An 18,627-nucleotide genomic window follows, 5' to 3' on the forward strand; every position below is an offset into this window, starting at 1 on the left:
TCTGTTGATTGTGAAAAATTAGAAAAACACTAAAACACGTAAAGGAAGAATATATTTTCACAATGGATTTCAAATAAAAAAACCTACTTGTTCATATAAAAAAAAAAAATCACAACACAGGTCATTTTTAACCAAAGAAATGGCCAGGTGAAATATTGAATAAATATCAAAATAATTTAGAAATAAAATCAAATTAAATTCATAAACTATCAAAGATATATCAATGCATTAGAAAAAAAATAGAGAAAAGTAACATGCTATATTTTTGAATGGGTATCACAAAAACCCAACAGTCAACTGTAATGGGGTTTGATCCTGAACCACTGAAATCAATGAGATCTTGGCTAGTTGATACATTTGGAACAAGAACAAGCCAATAAAAAGCATAAAAACAGAATATAGCAAACAGGTTCCATGTCACATTGAACCCCCTTGAACACTTCATATTTCAGCAGTAAACTAAATGCAATAAACCTTGGGTATGAGATTTTCCATTTTTTTTCCTCTCAGTTATTTTGCACAGCCCTTCTGAAAACAAAGGATTGTGAAGATATATCAAAGTATCACACAAAATACAGAAGCCATTAAAAATTGCCTTCTTCTCCCTAATTTGGAATATAAGAGCCTCATGAAGGAGGAAATAAGAAAATTTGTTGAAATGCTTCACTAAAATATACTGCTGATGTGGCTTTCGTTTGTGTGCGCCTTATTTTTTTTCATATTGAGGAAATTCTTCCCCTAGATGCTACTCACCCAGGATTCGGCTTGACCCAAAATTTGTTTTCAATGGAAGCAAGTTATTCTGGTTCAAGGACAAGAATTACCTGGTGCTTTGGTTTATGGCTTTGTGCATCGACAACTGTACCCAGGCTTTGGGTTTGTTGTTTCCCCTCTGGTTTCATGGATCTCCTATGTCATCAGGTGTGGGACCTACCATCATGTCAGTGCTCTCCTGCAGGGTAGATTTGTAACAACATAAAATAAAAAAGCAGAACATTTCTGCCAGCAGTGTTCATAAACACATGTTTAGCACAGTAGCAATAATAACTTGCACATCATCATACAAGAGCAAATTCCTGTCACAGTCTTGTAGGTAGAAAAAAAAAGCTTTCTAAAATGTTTCACATGAAAATGCAGTGCTCCTATTACACCAGAGTGCAGTTCTCACAGGAAAAATAAACATACAGTCTTGAAAACTATTTTAATAAATCAAAACTAAATGTCTGACCATCTAGATTCTCTTTAAAGGCTTGTTTTAACTTTGGCTTGCTATTTTGTAGAGTAGATATGGCAATGTACATGTGCATTAATTGTGTCCTCTTGATACTTGCACTCTCTGTCTGTAAACACAATAGGCAGAAAACAGGTATCACTCAATCACAGCAGTCTTATTCCCCTCAAAAGCTTGAATATCTCATCTTACTAATAAAAGACTGCGCACAATAACCAAAACCAAGAAACTCTAAGCATATAGATATAGTGTTGATGGTAGTGTGGCCCTTAGGCTGGGAAATCAGATTCTAGTGCCAGCTCTGCCACTGATATGCTGTATGACTAACCTGCCTCTGTTTCCCTTACTGCTCTTTGTCTGTCTTGTCTTTTTATGAAATAAGTTCTTCAGAGCAGAGACTCTCATTTTGTGTTAGCTATTAGACAAACATATTGGCACACTAATCTCAGTGGGTGCATCTACATATGCACCTTACTGCAGAGTAAACTAATTTAGCTCCACCATGAAGCATAACAGTCTACAAGTGCAAAAGTATTAGGATGGAATAAATTAACTGCGCTGTAAGACAGTACTGTTGGGAACAGTACAATCTTATGGCAGAGTAATTTACTGCGCTGAAATGCCCACGTGGACACTAATCGTGGGCATAAATTGCACCTAGTCAGCCCAGCCAGCCATGGGCTTGCTCTGCCCCTGCATAAATTGCTGCTGTCCCAGGCACATGTGTAGATGCTAAGCCTGGGAGCGGTTTCCTCTAGATCAAATGGCTCTGGAGTTTATTGCATCGCATTAATAGTACATGTAGGTTCATCCAGTTAGAGGCAGTTCATGTACGGACTGGTCAGAATTTTACCAACAAAACTGTTGTCAGAAAATGCAGATTCATAGAAACATCTTGGATTCAATAAACTCTTGCCAAATCCACAGCTGGGCTCCATCAGACCCCCTACTAGACTTCTCTAGGCCCAAGAACCCAGTGTTTCCTGGTCAATGGATCTAGAGCAGCATGTCTAGCAGGTCTATCATGGGACTGCAGACCCTAAAAATACAAAGACTAGGACCCAGATCCTGGGGCAGTTTGCTTGGTTGGACTGCAAGATCTGCAACCCCAGGTCAGATTCATCAGGCAGTCTGTGCCAGGGTTAAGACTCTGGGTCCTAGGGTCTGTAGCTCCAGAGCAGTCAGCCATATCAGAACTTCCAGGTAGTCTGCTTAGAGCCAGAAAGCCTGATCATCCTGGGACCCAGGACAAAAGAGGTCACTAGAGCTGTAGTTAGGCATTTTGGGGCCTGGTGCAGGTCATGTGCAGAGTACCTCCCTGCATGCTACTATGTAATAAAATGTATTATGCATTATTGTTTGTTTGTTTTTGACATAAGGCACTTGTATAATATAATATGTGAATACCTTAAGTCCATACAAATGTGCATAGCACAAAACACAAACAAAATTACAATGAAAAAGAAGATAATGCACAGCAGATACTTTTTCACAGTGTCTACAAAAGTTAAATGGCAAGTAAAGAAACTGGATATTTATCTGTTGCCACGTGTGCCAACAGTAAGTAGTTAAATATAAAATCATAAAAATCTCTCTACATAGTATCTTCTAAGGAATAATTGTCAAATTACAGAATTTTTCAGAAATTTTACACTTTAAATAAGATTCCAGGTCTCACAGTATATTTCACATATTCTGATTATCTTCAACAAATTTATGTCAAAAAGTGCATAGCTTTACCTTTATATGGTAACATAATGGAATAAATAAATGTTAAGTATTTTGTTTTAATATGTGACTTTCTTACAATCTCAATACTTCACTACATTAACAAAACAAAAATTATTAGAATAGAAAAGAGCACGACCCTTAAGCATGCTAACATGACACCCCAAATTAGTGTCAAAAAGAAAGAGAGGATTATACGTTTAAGAAGCTGCTGCCTGTGTTGACACAAAACACCACATACAAAAAGTATTGAAAATAGGTACTAGAATATTCCCAATTAACATGACAATCTTGGTTTCAAATGCAAAATAATTTATTAAAATGAGCCATTTCTCAAATTAAAAACAATATTTTTTAAAGCAATACCCCAAATTAACATACATTTCCAAGTTTTTGAGAAAACCTAAGATTAAAACCTAGGATTAAAGACCTAAAATAAAAAAAATCAGTTTTTTTCCAGGATTCTCAGGAAATCCTGTGCCAATAGACATCTTGTTTAAATACCAATTTTTTTCACCTTTAACATAGCAAATATGTCAATTAAGAAATTAGAGTTTAACAAAGTCATTATGTCTTGTTCAATTGACAGGACTGCTAAGTTGGATAACCTTTCTTGTCCCGTCAGAAACCTTAAATAGTTTTTAACTAATTTTAATTTGCTGAAGCTGTGTATGGCAGTAGCAAGTTATGGGCAATGCCTTGAGGATATTTTTTGACAAGTCTGATATTAGGATATCATCAGGCTACCCAAGAGAACTTGGCCTGCTTCATTTTCAGGCTGACGCCAGCAGTTTGGTTGCCTTGCCTGCCAATCACTGGAAGAGTCAAGGATACATAGAAAAACTCTTTGGAACCATTTATTTTCTCATTTGGTTCTTGGCCGAGCTCAGGGGATGCCCAGAAACTAAGCAGGGTCTGAATCACAAGCAACTATTTGCATCCCCTTCGCAAACTAAAATTATCAGTGAATTGGAACCTTTAAAAACTGGGGGAAATTGATCCCAGGAGCCATATCTACATCATGTGGCCAAATGTAGTTAACATCACTCTGTTCAGCTCAGCTGAAAGAAGCTGGGACCTTTGTTTTTGAAAGAAAGAACTAGAAGGTGGCCCCAAGTGCCACACAGGAGGGCAATGCCCCTCTTCTAAAGCACTGTGAAGGACAAACTTTTTGTGGGGCTGGGCCCTACCCATAGGGTGATCGTGTGCCCCATTTGGGCAAGACAGCCCCATTCTCAAAGCCTGTCCCCTTGGAGGAACAGGGGAGCTTCCTGAGGAGGCACCCAGAATTGGTGTTGCAGTCTGGCCATCAGCTGGCTGCTCCCACCTGGCTACCTAGCTAATGCCATACCCCTGGACCACCATCTGCCCTCCCCCCACCCACCCCCCATGCCAAAGCAAGTCAACCTGCCCCAGCTTCCATCTTGTGAGGCTCTCTCAGTGCCAGTTGCATCCAGGGGTCTTAGCTAACTTCATGCCCGGAGCTGCAAGAGGGGAAACAAGGCTTGTTTGCCCTCACCCACCTGCACATTTGATTTGATTTGGCACTCCCTCATGTCTGACACTGGTGCACCATTTGCACCACCCTTGCCATGGTATTGGAGGTTACAAACAATCTGCAAACACTGCTAGAGCCAGTGCTCTCAGAGCTATCAAGCTCCTTGTTGCAAAGGCTAGACACAGAGGCTAAGTACAGACATTCAAGAAGCCCAAGGCAGAAGTGCTCTGAGTATAGTACTTTACTCAAGCATTCTAGATTCGGTCGAGACAGAGCCAAACACACTAGTGCTGTTTAGCAGGAAGGGTTTGGAGCCTGCCTGCACAAGCTACAGCCAGCATCCTGGGGGCTCTCCAGCAAACCTCACAGGAAGCTTCAGGAGCCGCCAAGCAGATGAGCTAGCCAGCCCCCTGCTAGCTGGGCCCCTCTTCCCAGCCCTACTCCCTGCTAGCTGGCTACTGCCAGCACCGGCAGCTTTCATGCTCTGCAAGCCTGGCCTATGCAGTTGTCAGGAGAGAGACCCTGGGTTCCTTCCTCCACCGCCCTCCTGGGTATGCTGTGGCACACTCTAGGGCCGGGGCAGCTGCAGACAGAAACCCTGCTTCCCCCACCCACTCCCAACCAAGCTGTGCACAGGGCTGGGATCAGAGGCTGTCACTGACTCGGGTCAGTGATAGCTGAAGGGGCAGGGCCAGCACAAGAGCTCCACCTGAGGCTAGAATGCCCTGCACAATATCCCCCACCTGGGATGGCAGCAGTCGCGCTCTAAGTGAACTCTTGATAGGATCTGTCACAGAAATTCAATAAAGCGCTCTAAAAGAAAGGACTTTAATACCTCATCCATCAAGGGTTAACTTAGAGTGCAACCTGCCATTTTAAAGTGCTTGAAGAGCTGTGAATGTCTATTTAGTTACGGCTTTAGAGCATTTTCTGCCTGCTTAAAGTGAGATAAGCGCAATGTCTGTACCTATACAGTGTGTGGAAATCATGGAAAAGGTTCTAGGACAATCTGCATGGCAGAACGGCTTGGAGCAATAGATCTCTGCAACTGACGTTCTTGTTAGTTTCCACGTTGTTCTTAGAAGTGAGAAAATTGACAAGAATATCCTTTAACTAAACAGATTTTGTTTCAGAGAGGCAGGATTTTCTATGGATTTCTTGCTAACAGGAAATTACTGGAAATTTTGGTTTTATTCAGATTCACACCAAAAGGTGGAATTCAAAAAATGGAATTTTCTGTCAACTGGAAACCTACCTTTCCGAAAGCTCTACTCCGGACATTACTGTACAAATACATATAGTTCTGTAATTTGTTACTTTCTGATCCATTTCTACCTGCCTTAATCTGTGTCTGTGCTACCTTATCTGTGGATATACTTAAATGATAAAATTATGAACCCTTTTATGCTCCCGTGAAAAGTTTATTCTATTGGCTTCATTGAGACAAGTCATTGGATTAAATGCTTATTAGTGTAAAGTGCTCAGAATCTTGCCAACAATGCATTTCTTATGTTATCATTCAAGAGTTAACATACTTAAATACTTTAAGATATGTTTTTGCTTTCATACATGCCTTCCAAGAAATTTAAATTTTAACATATGGTTCAAATAAAATAAGGAAAAATACACATACAAACTTTATGTTTCTTCTTTTGCTTGAAATCACTTCAAACTTTAGCATATATTCATTCTGGTATTTCTGATTTGTTCACTTCTATCTGTTTAGTCTCTCTTTTCTTTTCCTATCCAGGGAGTCAGGGCTACAAGCTTCTGAAGTCAGTTCAGATGGTTATCTGCAATTTCTCTTTGTAGTGCTCTTTGAGGTCAAATCTATTACAGTGTATGCTCAGACTGACTTTGCAGACTTAACTCCATCGGGCTTACTATGACATACTCAGCAGTTCACCAGACAGCCTGTTATCCATAGATACAGAAGATGTTAAAACTGATGCATAAAAAACCCGGCTTCGTCCCTGTGCTGCACCTTTGTGGCTGAAAAACCTCCTGCACCTTAAATGATCTAATAAAGAGTGTGCCATTTTTTTATGATCAAGATAAAAATTATTTTAACCACTAAGCAGTGCCATTATATTAAAAAAGGAAATGAATTAAAACAGTTAATGCCATGAAGATTAGCCACTATGGCCATTTTCAAGAGTTTTGATGATGTGGTCTTCTGTCATATCATGCCAGCTGGGAAGGTAACATGCATCAACCTATAACGCTCATTAAATATTTGCAGCTGACTAAAGTTGAAAAGAGGAAACTTTGATAATGTCAGTTTCTAACTTCCCATTCTACACGAGACCATTTAAATTTCTATGTGCAATAGCGCTTTTGGTTATTTTTTCATAATGTTTGAGTAGCTTTAAAATATAAATCACCAATATTTTAAATGGAAAGACAGTTTGAGTCGGTGACTTGTAATTTGGAGCCTTATAGAAAAGTAGGACTGGAAAGGACCTCTGGAGGTCACCTAGTCAAACCCCCTGTATGAGGCAGGATCATTCCTACCCAAACCACCCCCATAAAATCTCTCTCTAACCCATTACTGAAACTACACATTCAACCCTGCCACACAACCACAAAGCATAACAATATAAACTGTTACAGGTAAAGCAGGGGGACAATAGCAACCAACATCCTCCTTCTGCAAGTGTTGTTAAAGACTTTGAGGTGATCTGACACCAGCTGACCGGGGGGCTGGACCCAATGATCTCATGAGGTCCCTTCAAGCCCTAATGTCTGAAAAACACACGCAAGAGATGCAAGGAAGACGGCTCCCCACCCCCCCTGCCCAACTACAGAGGAAGGAGTAAACCCTCAAAGTCTATACCAATCTGACCATGGGGTAGAACTTTTTTCTGACATCAAATGTGGTGATCAGTCTGACCCCAAGCGGAGGGGCAAGAACCTCTAACCAGGAACTTCCATGTTTAAGTCATAACAGGAACATAGGCATACCCCAAACAAAATCCCCAGCCTAAGCTGAAGACAACACCCACAGTTTCTGAGGAAAATGTAAAGAAAACCCTGCCATAAGTAGCAACGAGGGGGGGGTGGCATGAGAGGGGAAGGGATATTTTCCTGGGCCCATGCAGAAACCAGCAAGGTCCAGAAGGTTCAGAAATACCGAAAATACAATAACAGACACAGCTACTCCTAGAACTTCTCCAACAAGTGCTTATTCAACCTCTTCTTGAACACCTCCTTCCAAGCCCTTTATAATTTTTGTTGCCTGCCTCTGGACCTTCTCTAACTTCTCCATGTCCTTTTAAAAAATGTGTATCCCAAAGCTGTACACAGTACTCCAGATGAGGCTTAACCAGTATCAAGTAAAGAAACACTGTCACCTCTTATGTCTTGCACCTAATTATCCTGTCAATGCAGCTCAAAAATGCACTCATTTTTTGTGCAGCTGCATGTCATTGTAAGCTCATATTGAGTCTGTGATTCATCAAAATTCCTAGATCCTTTCCCGTAATTCTGCCTTCCAGCCAGATGTCCCCCAACTTATGTCTGTACTTTTGATTAGTCTTCCCAAGGTGTAGCACCTTGCAGTTGTCAGCACTGAACTTCATCCTGTTGGCTCCAACCCAGTTTATTGTGCCTCATGGCACAATAAATTAATACACTAGTGTTGTACCTCTGGAGATCATTTTTCAAATCTAATTAAGACAGAAGTGGTTTGGAAGAAGCCAATTAAATCAAACTTCCTTAGTCTGTCAGCTCCCAAAGTTCACAACTGGAGCCTCTTAAGACTCCCAGCCTATTTCAGATGATCAAGCAGCAGCAATAGCAATACTAATTCTTCCCCCAACTGTCTATAGCCAGGAAATTAACATTTTCCTCTCAGTCGTGGACTAAAAATGTATGACACTTCAACTGAATCACTGCAAATAGGGGGCTACAACTCAAAAACATTTAAATATTAAAGATAAAAAAACTGCCACATTCTCTACTATCTGGACAAGAGCAAGATAATTTTGCCATTTTCTGACTTTACTTTGCAACTTTAGCCTGCCAGGTCACTCCAGTGGCCTGGAGTGGCTATGCCAAGTGCACCAAACAGCACCAACACTAGTTTTGTCCACTGGATATCCATAGGAATTTTGTGAATATAAATAATTTCGCATAAAAATTTATGCATGTTATCACAAGTAAGAAATAAGATGTGCATCCTTATCTCACACCCTGTAATGGTCCTTCTTTACATATTTTTAAAAGTGTCTTTGATTTTCAGTTAAAGGTGCTTTGTTATCTCAGAGGTACATTACAGTAGCTTGATTACCATCATGTGATACAGCATTTGCTAAGATAATGACTTTCTTGTGAATGGCTGAGTCAATAAGCATATAAAATCTTCATATATTGTCTGTGTCTGTGTTATTGCTGCCCTTCGGCTGAAGTAATTATACCTTTCTTCCTTTGGGAAAAAAAAAGTTACCCGGTGTTTTTTCTTTTTTCCTTTCTTTATTACCACTGCTCTGACTTACATTTAATTACTGAAGCACTCAGTAGTTTGGTGAGTCTGCTTCCTATTGTCTGAGCCTCAGTGCTATGAAATGAAGAGTAGCAGACTGCCTGATGAACTTGGTTAGGAGATGTTATCAGTTACAGTTACCTAAATTCATGAGAAAAAAGGAAAAAAAAATACATATATACTGTATATATCTTTGTTTTCTGTGAAATGTGCACAAGATTGATGATAATGACAATACACATGTTAGTTAATTTAGTCTAGAAGGGTTGAGCTTCAAAATCAGTGTTGTGACAATAGATTCTCTGCACCCCAATACTCAAGGCGTTCATTAATTTCAGCTTCCCTTTCTCTTCCCCTTTGTGCAGGTGCTTACAGAAAAGGCAACTGGAAAGTCAGAGCATAAGTATACCTAGGGCAGGGAATGGCAACCTCCAGCGCACGTGCCAGAGCATGGCACATGAGACCATTTTGCTCAGCACGTCACAGCCAGCCCAGGCTCTGGGCAGCTGCTGCCAGCCGTGGAGCCCAGGCTGCTCCCAGCAGGTGGCTGGGAGGCTGCAAGCCCTGCTGCAAGCACCCTGAGCTCCATGGCTGGCAGCAGCTACACAGAGCCTGGGCCAGCTGCAGGGGCAGCACCAGCCTCTTCCCAGTCGGGGGGGGGGACTCAGGGAGGGCTATGCTGTGGGCAGGAGTGGGGCAGGTTCAGCTGCGTGGTGGCCCAGGCAGCGCTAGAGGGGTGGGTATGATGGGGCTTATGCAAATTTTGGAGTGGCTATAGGCCCCCCCTAGCACCGTCCCTGTGGGCTCCAAAGCCCCAACTGGGTTTTGTGCCAGTGGCAGCTGTGTACAATCCTCTGTGGGGATGGCAGGGGAGGGACCCGAGGCAATGCAACCCCAGGCCCCTCCTCCACCATCCAGTCTGAGGTGTGCATGCAGTCGCCACTAGTACAGAGCTGGTGCTGGGGCTCTGGAGGCCTGGCATCAGCTCCATGCTGGCAGCGACCGCATGTGTGCCTTGGAGAGCAGGGTGTGGGAGGGGCTGGAGCAGTGTATACATGCATGCCTTTGGGCGGATGGCAGTGGAGGGGCTGGGGTTGTGCTGCCTCAGGTCCCTACCCTGCCATCTGCCCAGAAAGGTGCATGCAGCAAGTGCTGGCACAAAGCCTGGTTAGGGCTCTGGAGCCCACAGGGGCAGTGCTGGAGGGGCTTGAGAGGCCTACAGACACCCCAAAATTCACCTTAATTCCTCATAATCAATCCTCCAGTGCTGCGTGGGTTGCTGCTACCCACTCTGCTCCAAGCCCAGTCCCAGCCCAGCCCCTACACCTGGGAGTGCTGCGCCTTTGCAGGCTCAGCTGTACGGGGCAGTTGGGCAGTGGCTGTGCTGGGAGGAGTGGCTAAAGTGAATTTTGGGATGGCTATAGCCCCCGCCCCCAGGCCCAGCTAGCACCACCCCTGCCTCCAAGCCAGGGCCTCGGTGAGCCGTGCTGCATCCCGGGGAAGCACAGAGGCTGCAGCAGGCCTGAGGCATTGTCGAATCAGTCCTTGTCCCATTGCCCAGCAGTCCACCCACATGTGTGCACATGTGTCTGGTTCTGTGTGTGTGTGCATTACATGTGTGTCTGCTTCTCTGTGTGCACACGTGTGTGTGTGTGTGTGTCTGGTTCTTTCTCTCCCATCACAACATGCTTAACAAAAACAGAATAAGCAACAACAAGAGTAGTATATGAAGTTTTATTTATTGTCACCAGACTTAGAATTTTTTTAAGCAGAATTTATTATTATTAACTGTATATTAATATGCAATGCATCCTGCCATGAACCGCCCCACCAGAATTTTGTTTTTCTGGCATACTAGCACCTTACAAGGTAGACATTGCAGATTTTTCAGCACTCTGGCCAAAAATGTTGCCTACCCCCGACCTAGAGAGTCATGTGGTTAAGGCCCAGGACATATTTAAAGTAATTTCCTGGCTCTGCCACAGACTATCTGTGTGATCTAGGTCACATCATTTAATCACTCCACACTTCAGTTTGTCATCTACTAAAGGAAGCCATTAGTACTTTCTACAAATGCTTGCCTGTCTAGCATATTTAAATTTTAAGCTCTTCAAGGCAATCTCTCTTATTTTATGCTTGTTCAATGCCTAGTACAAGAAGTCCCAATCAGTCTAAGCACTAATGTAACAAGAATTATTATCAGCAATTCCAAATGGAAAGCCCAGACTCTCTGCCTAAACCCCAGTTCAGCAAGCTACTTATATGTAAGCTTGCCACATAAATGGGGTAACTTAAAGTTAGGAGTGTGCTTCAGTACGTTGGCTATACAGGGCATTAACCTCAAAAGGATGGTTTTATTCCTAGCTGCAAGTAGTTTTTTTGTTTTATTCTTTATTTTGATTTGCACCTATTTATAAAGCTCCTCCCTTAATGAATAGATCTTATGTCCTTTGTAGTATGTTGGGTTTCTGTTCAGTCATCCCACTGGCTTATAAATATTTCTAAACATCTAATTGAAACTTTTATATCTGGCAGTTGGACTATTCAAGGGATTGAAGTGGGAGAAAACAATCCTTTCACTGGGCATGTCTACACAAGATGCCTTAATGTGCAGAATGTTCTACTGAGCACTAGCATGTCATGGCAAAAGCCATGCTAATGTGCAGTAGAATTAGTCTACTGCACATTAAGCAACACAAAAAGTTCACTTTTTGGAACTTTTTGCCATGGTGCATTAGCACAGCTCCTGTGCCTTTATCTAATAACTCATATTAGAGGTACTAAACTTAATGTGCAGTAGCGAAGGCACATTAATGAATGTGTAGACATGGCCACAGTCAGTCAAATGACAAAAAAGTATGGTTGCGGCACATCCTTTCAACATATGAAAAACAATCTTAATGTGGGGCCTGAGTGCTTTTTCTGCTATCTTTTGCCCCCATATTAAAGTAAAATACACTAGAAGTGAGAAGAGAAATTCTTGCTCACAGCACAAACATTTTTGTTCACAAGAGAGTCTTGTCTCTGGAAATAGGGCATCCTTGGACCAAGAATTTATTCTGGCCTAATGCAAACCCATGTTAAGGTCTGAAATTCCAGTGGGTGGTAAATACAGAAGAAATTAACTGTCAGAGAATTTTAAATTAACTTATGAGGCTTATTAAGTCACCTTGGCAAAGAGAAGGGTCTCCTACTGACTAGTTTAGAGAGGGGGGAGAAAAGGCTAAGAACAGAAACAGGAGGCCTGCTGAGGGAAAGATAACCTATGACCTTGAGAAACAACCACGTGTAGGATGATCCTGTACTTTTTAGGTGACTGTGACCCAAAGAATGTGCAACAGCAATGAAGAAATCCATATCAGCATTTTTGTTTCAGTTAAATCTCTGTATTCCTTGTGTTAAAGCAAAGAGTGATTGAGTTTTGGAGCCCCTTATAAAAAGTTTGCAGTTCATCGATTTCAACTCTAAAATGCCTAAATTTGCCTGAAGACTTGAGCCACAAACCCAAAGCATCTACAAGGTTGAAGTTCTATGAAAGACTGTGCCTTAAGCTACTATGAAGCCTGGGAGTCCAAGGCAAATGGGCTTTTAGGGCCCATTTCTATGAAAGGATAACAGACAAAGGACCTGTACCTAGGAAGAGCTCCAGAGAGGCTAATGAAAAGTGAGAGTGCCGGGGCCTACTCAGACTAATGGAAACTTAAAAGCACATGGGGCCAACATGTTGCAACCCGAATTCAGCAGCTTAATGAATGTTGAGCAAGAGATGGGCACAGGGGCCAAGCTCCATAAAGGCTCTCTGATAATGACCAAGACCAGTAGCAATACGAAAAATCATTGGCATTGTTTAGAGGCTCTGTTCCAGTTTCTAGAGCAGATACCATCCTCACCTCCATAGTTTGGATGTGCACTGAACACGTCAGGAGGGAAGTGAACAGAACTAAAATCTGACCTTACTCTGTCATTCCATCCCCAAATGGGAGAGGACTGAGAACTGTGTGAGGAAGCTTGTGCCACTATTTCTATGGGTAAGCAGGGGATTTTTGTTTCCAGCGATCTCAGTCTGGCATCTTTCATGAGCATGAAAATTCTCTTTTAAAATAATATTCATTCACCTGCTTTAAAGGATTGCCAAATTGGCACATTATAGAGACATAAGGAACTGTGTGCTTTTCCAAATGTAATTCGTCTCATGTGAGAGCAGCATAAATGCTTTCAGCTTCCTGGGCTCATAACTGCCCTGTGGTATGAAGAAGAGTTTCTACCTTCAAAACTTTTTCTGGTCATTTTGTAATAAACTTTAGCTGCTTTGTGTCATGCCTGCCACAAGTGATATGTTTTCAGAGCACACTCGTATTGACTTTTCTGATAACCTTTACCTACCAAATCATGCACGCGAACCACTGAACAGATGTTAAACCTTTTGGTTGCAGACCGCCCCATTTCCTGTATCCTATATAGTGAACCATGTTGTACATTCACTGTGAACATTTATGGATCTGGAGTAATCTTAACAAATGTGAGAAACTCTCATCACAAAAGCTCAAGTAAAACTAGGCTTAATGCAGCCATTCTCAGTGGGGAGACTGAACCCTTCCCTTGATCATGTCTGCATGTTTTGCTCCCAGTCTGTTGCTCTGGAAGATGAAGAGGTTCCACATACTTGTTTTAATATATTATTTGAATTATTGTAGCATCTAGATGCTTTATCTGAGATTATAGCTTTGTTTTGCGAGGAACTGTACACACATAGGAGGAAAAGGGCAGTCTGTTTTGAAGAGCCTTCAATCTTAATACACAAGACAGACAAAGCATGAGCCAAAGTACAAATTATATACACGTTACAGTTGGGGAAACAATGCTGTAACATCAGCAGCTCTGGGCTGATGCTACCAAGGTTCCCACCCCAGCTTCCCATTGGACTCCAACCTCCTCACCTCACTTCCAGTCTCTCTGGGTCCTGCCCCTTCATGTTTATCTCACACGCCATTACTTGGTGTAATAGATTCATTGGGATGCTGCCCCAAGAGGCAGATATGGGGTTTGGTGGGTGTCTAAACTCAGGCTCTTCCAAGCCCCAGCTTACTTTTAACTCTGGCTGGGTCCTGTATCCAGGGCCCACCACACAAGGACCCTAGGTTCTCAGGCTCCAGCTCCAGCTCAGCCCTCTGCAGGCTCTAGACCACTCAGCCCCTAGGTATACCCCCTTTGCAGGCATAGGATTTACACTGCCTACCTGTCCTGTGGCCAGACATCCAGTCCTCTGACATGCCACAATCCTCCCTGTTGTAACGTATTTGGGCTCCTGCCCATTCACAACACCCCAGGTCATCAGCCCCCGAGGAACATTGTAAACTGAGTACATCTGCTGCACCCCAGTGGCCTCCAGTGCACCCCTTAGAGCCACCCCAATCCTTCGGCGCAAATGTAAATCAAAGTATGAACTGCTTGCAAATACTGAACTTGCTAAATGCAAACTCCCCTGTCAGGGTTAACTCTTACCTGGAGTAACACAAACACAAAAGGTGCAAAGTACTTATCTCATGTCTCTTCCATCCATCTGTAGTATACGGTCCTCACCCCAGGCAGTCCTTAGCCTCCAAGTAGTCTCGACTGGCTCTTCCCTGGACCTCTACCTCCCATGGCTCCTATAGCCAGACTTCTTCTTCTGGGCTAAGCCTTGGGCTATTGAGCCTCTCCCTGGGTCACCTGACCCTCTACTTCTGCCCCAGGCCTATCAATCACTGCCTACATCTGTGGTGGGCAGCCATCTTATTTAGATCCCTTTCACCATTAAGTCTGTTCAAATGGGCTGGGCTGGCCAGCAGGCTCTGGGCTCCCTCCCCCTTTTCAGTAATGGAGCAGGAGCCCCATTACATATGCAAAGAGATTAAATGACTTGCCCAAAAACACATCTGTTTTGCCTAGATCAGCCCAAAGCTAATACCTTACCCACAAGACTGTCCTTCCTCTCCAATAGCTGTGGGTCAACTCTTGACTTCTACTCCCTCAATTAAGTCCATGCCCTCTCCTGATGTTATTACGGACTGAGACTCGGATCTCAAGGAGAAAGAGTGCCTCCTATCTGTGTTGCTTCTCTGCAGCTGAGCAGACCCTAAGCAGAACCACTGTGCCTCTGGCCCTCTGGATCTGCTAAGGAAGAGGCTAGGATTTCCCATTTCACACACCAATTACTTTAGTTCAAGTCACGTTGTTGGTTCCACATGAAGCAGAATAAATTACTACATTTAGTAAACCAAGAGCTCAGATATACACTGCTAATCACTATCACCCATGGATCAGTTGCTGACAACAACAGAGTTAATTTTAAAAAGAACAAAAATTAATTAGTGACTGAAGCATTAGCCACTATTAATTATTGTGATGGTAAATTATGGACAATTTCAAGTCATTTTTCTTTTTAGAGCTGCTATTGATATTCACCTTATGGCTGAACTGTGCTGGAATCTCCCTGAGCAGTATGCCGTCTGATTCAATGCTTTGTGGGCTCATATTCAGAAAGCCATTTGGCCTGCAAACTTGCTGGATTATCTGTAAACACAGTGAAAGGAGACAGTTATTGCATGAAGCCCAGGGAGTGCACCTGCATGTTAATGACTTAAATGTCATGACAGAAACACAAAACCAACATTGTGTGCTACCTTTTAGAGAGAAACCAATTTACTTTTGTAACATTTCAAACAGAAAATTATAGTGTAATTTCTTGTGTCAATACATAATTTATTTTGTAATAAATAACTAAATGCATATTTATAGAGATTTTTTTAATCCATCTGTTGTGGTGTTCTCAGGTTCTCCCTGCCCTAGCTGTACTATTCAGACTCATCATAATGTTTTCTGTCTAAGGCCGTTGTACTCCTTAAGCTCTGTAATGTCTGAGGAATGTATTACAGGATTAAAACACAGCTTCCATTTCCTTCAAAAATCCCAAGATATTTATTTTAGTATTTATGTATTACCTTAAGATAAACCTCCAAAAAAGGATTTATATTACCAAAGAAAACTAACAGCAGAAGGAGACCTGGTCAAAAGTATAGCGTAATTTTAAAAATCTTTGTTACAGTTGTTGTGCAAATCAACAAATGCCAGAAAATGTAGAGCCAAGGCTAGCATGCAAACTTTGACATTCCCACCATGTTTAAGAACAATAGCAACATGTATCACTATAAACTGAGCTGAGGTCTACAGGATCTCTCTCTCTCTCTTTAAACTGAGCACTAACCTCTGTAGTATGTTTCAAAAGGATTTCAAGAAGAAATTTATATGACCTCCTATGGTATTAATGTGGCCCACTGTAGCAGTAATGAGAAGTTACCAAATTGGCCATCCATGTAAAATAAGTTTTATTTCTATGTCCTCAGTGGTCTTTGTGTAGTTCTTAACTGACAAGTTTTTGAATGACACAACATCCCACACATAAATATGGATAACTGATCAAGATGAGTGAACTTCTAAAAAGTTTCAGATGTGGATTCATGTAACACATTAAAGAAATTTTTGCATGCATTTAATATTATCCATCCATTAGTAGCAAAGACCTTTATTAAACTTTACAACAACTTCATTTAAATATTAGTAGTCCCATTTTACACAGAAAAAAACAGAATAGCATGGTTAGGTAACTTGCCAATGTCACATAGCAACCATTAAGGTTATAAATAGACATCACTAAATGAAGCAAATCAACTTGCCAGGGTGACAGGGGACAGGCCCCTGAAGCTCTGGGAGCGCCTGCCAGGGGCAGAGCAGGAAACTCTGGGCTGCTTCTGCCATGTAGCAAATAGATATCTGCTGCAAAATAGCACCGCAAATTTAAGCCACCTATGTTTTAGCCACAAATTTGGGGTATTTTTGGTGCAACATGGGGAATGCACATCTATTTCCCGCCTTACGGGTAGAACAAGGAACAGAAACAGATCACTTAACTCTCAGTCTTGTGTTTAAAGCCAGTAAATCACACTACTTCCTTAGTAAAAGGAAGTGAAAACAATTACCATAAATTAAATTATGTGGTTGAGCTTCTTTCATTATGGCATCTGAGAGTATAGTTATGTAAGTCCATAGTCACCTGGTGACTAAGAGTATAGCTATACTGCCTGACCATCCTTAAGAAACTGGCCCCACTCAGAAATCCCATTGTACATGAGGCAATTGCCTAAAATGTCATGTAGTCAATGTAGAAATAGAAGTTATAATTTAGTGATGCTCCCTAACAGAATACGACAGAAATTAGGAACTTGGAGAACTTGGCCATTAGCTAGTTTATTAATGGAAGATAAACAAAGAGTCTTCAGAGGCTCCCTATTAGTCCACAGTGCAGTTCATTGTTTAGTTCTTCTCATGAGGGCTTTGCTACACATTAATTTTGTTAATGTGTTGGATTGTTCACATTAAGGAATGTAAACTAGTCTTAAGCACCCTTTAAGCATCTTAAAGTTATGCCACTCCAGGGCTGGCTTATCTCTGATCCATGTTACCCAGCTTGTGTTCCACAAATATACGTGGCCAACCCCCAGAGATAAAGTGCCCAAGTTTCAGTCCTCCAGCATCCCAGGATGCAGTATCCCCTTCACTCACCCTTCTGTTCTGTGTGGACAACTCTCAGCTGTTGCTCCTAGTAAGGCCCCTGCTCTCCAGCCATCTAGTGGCAAGTCACAACTGCTATCAACATTAACACCAATCAACATTTGAGAAGCTTGAAGTGCAGCGTGTAACAAAGCCGTTTTCATGTATGCCTGTATTTATTGAACCCCATGACCACTACAATCCCCTTTAAGTATATACTCAGGGATTTCGGTTTCTGATGTGCCCCTGAGTACAGCACAGGGCACACCTAGCACTGCTCTAATGACAACCACGTAACATTTTTTCAGCACCTGGTGCCTGTAGAGCAGGAGCAAGTGGTTGAGGCTTGCTTCTCAGCACTGGTCAGATCTATACATTTCAGTAGCTCCTACTACAATGGGACCCTGACCCAAGTGGCTTCTAGATATTACACTAATATCAAGTGTTACATTTAAAATTTGATCTATTTTTCTTCCCTTTTAAAAAAAATTAGGACCATTTTGAAAGTTAGTATTTACGATCCCAATTCAAAGCCTATTGATTCTTCGACTGACATCAATGGACTTTGAAGCAGCCTTTAAAAGGGATATAAATCACTGCTTATCACTGGGGAAAATAATGATGAATTGTTCCTTCTGCCACTCACCTTTCCTCCCGCGTAATCGACTCTCCTCCCCACAATTTTTCAGTCAGCAGCAGTATTAAGAGGGAAGCTGACATTAAGGCTTTATTTGCTCCATTCAAGCAGTTCTGCTCCAGACAACTCATGCACCTTCACATTTCTTGTTGCCTCCAGCTTCTGTAACAATGTAACATTATTTAAAGATTAAGAACTTAATGATACTGTCCATGGATATACTCAAGAAAGAACAAAATACTGCAAACCTCCTAGCACAGTCTATTCTCTGCAATGCCTCTGGTTTAGTACCAGAAACAAAGAGACCTAAAATATGTATCGCAAACCCAAGAGGTACCAACAAAAACTCTTTATTGTGATAACAGGCTTTACCATTGTCACTATCTCAGTATTGTTTGTGGAGGGAGGGTATGCCCATGTGTGTTTTAACAGCTGAGAAAATTGTTAATCTTTAAAGAAGTGTT

The 18,627-nt window shown here is 41.9% G+C and overlaps 1 long non-coding RNA gene across 1 annotated transcript; it reads right to left on the reverse strand.

Moving 5' to 3' along the window:
* Positions 1-832: 832 nt before the first annotated feature.
* LOC109286250 (uncharacterized) lies at positions 833-18,318 on the reverse strand. Its single transcript, XR_002094233.2, has 3 exons — positions 18,173-18,318; positions 15,385-15,492; positions 833-952 (listed from the first exon to the last, which is right to left on the reverse strand). It is a non-coding gene; the product is annotated as an uncharacterized LOC109286250 (long non-coding RNA).
* Between the last annotated feature and the right edge of the window lie 309 nt (positions 18,319-18,627).

The sequence above is a fragment of the Alligator mississippiensis genome, chromosome 1, assembly GCF_030867095.1.
Source record: "Alligator mississippiensis isolate rAllMis1 chromosome 1, rAllMis1, whole genome shotgun sequence".
In the NCBI taxonomy this organism is placed as follows: Eukaryota; Metazoa; Chordata; order Crocodylia; family Alligatoridae; genus Alligator; species Alligator mississippiensis.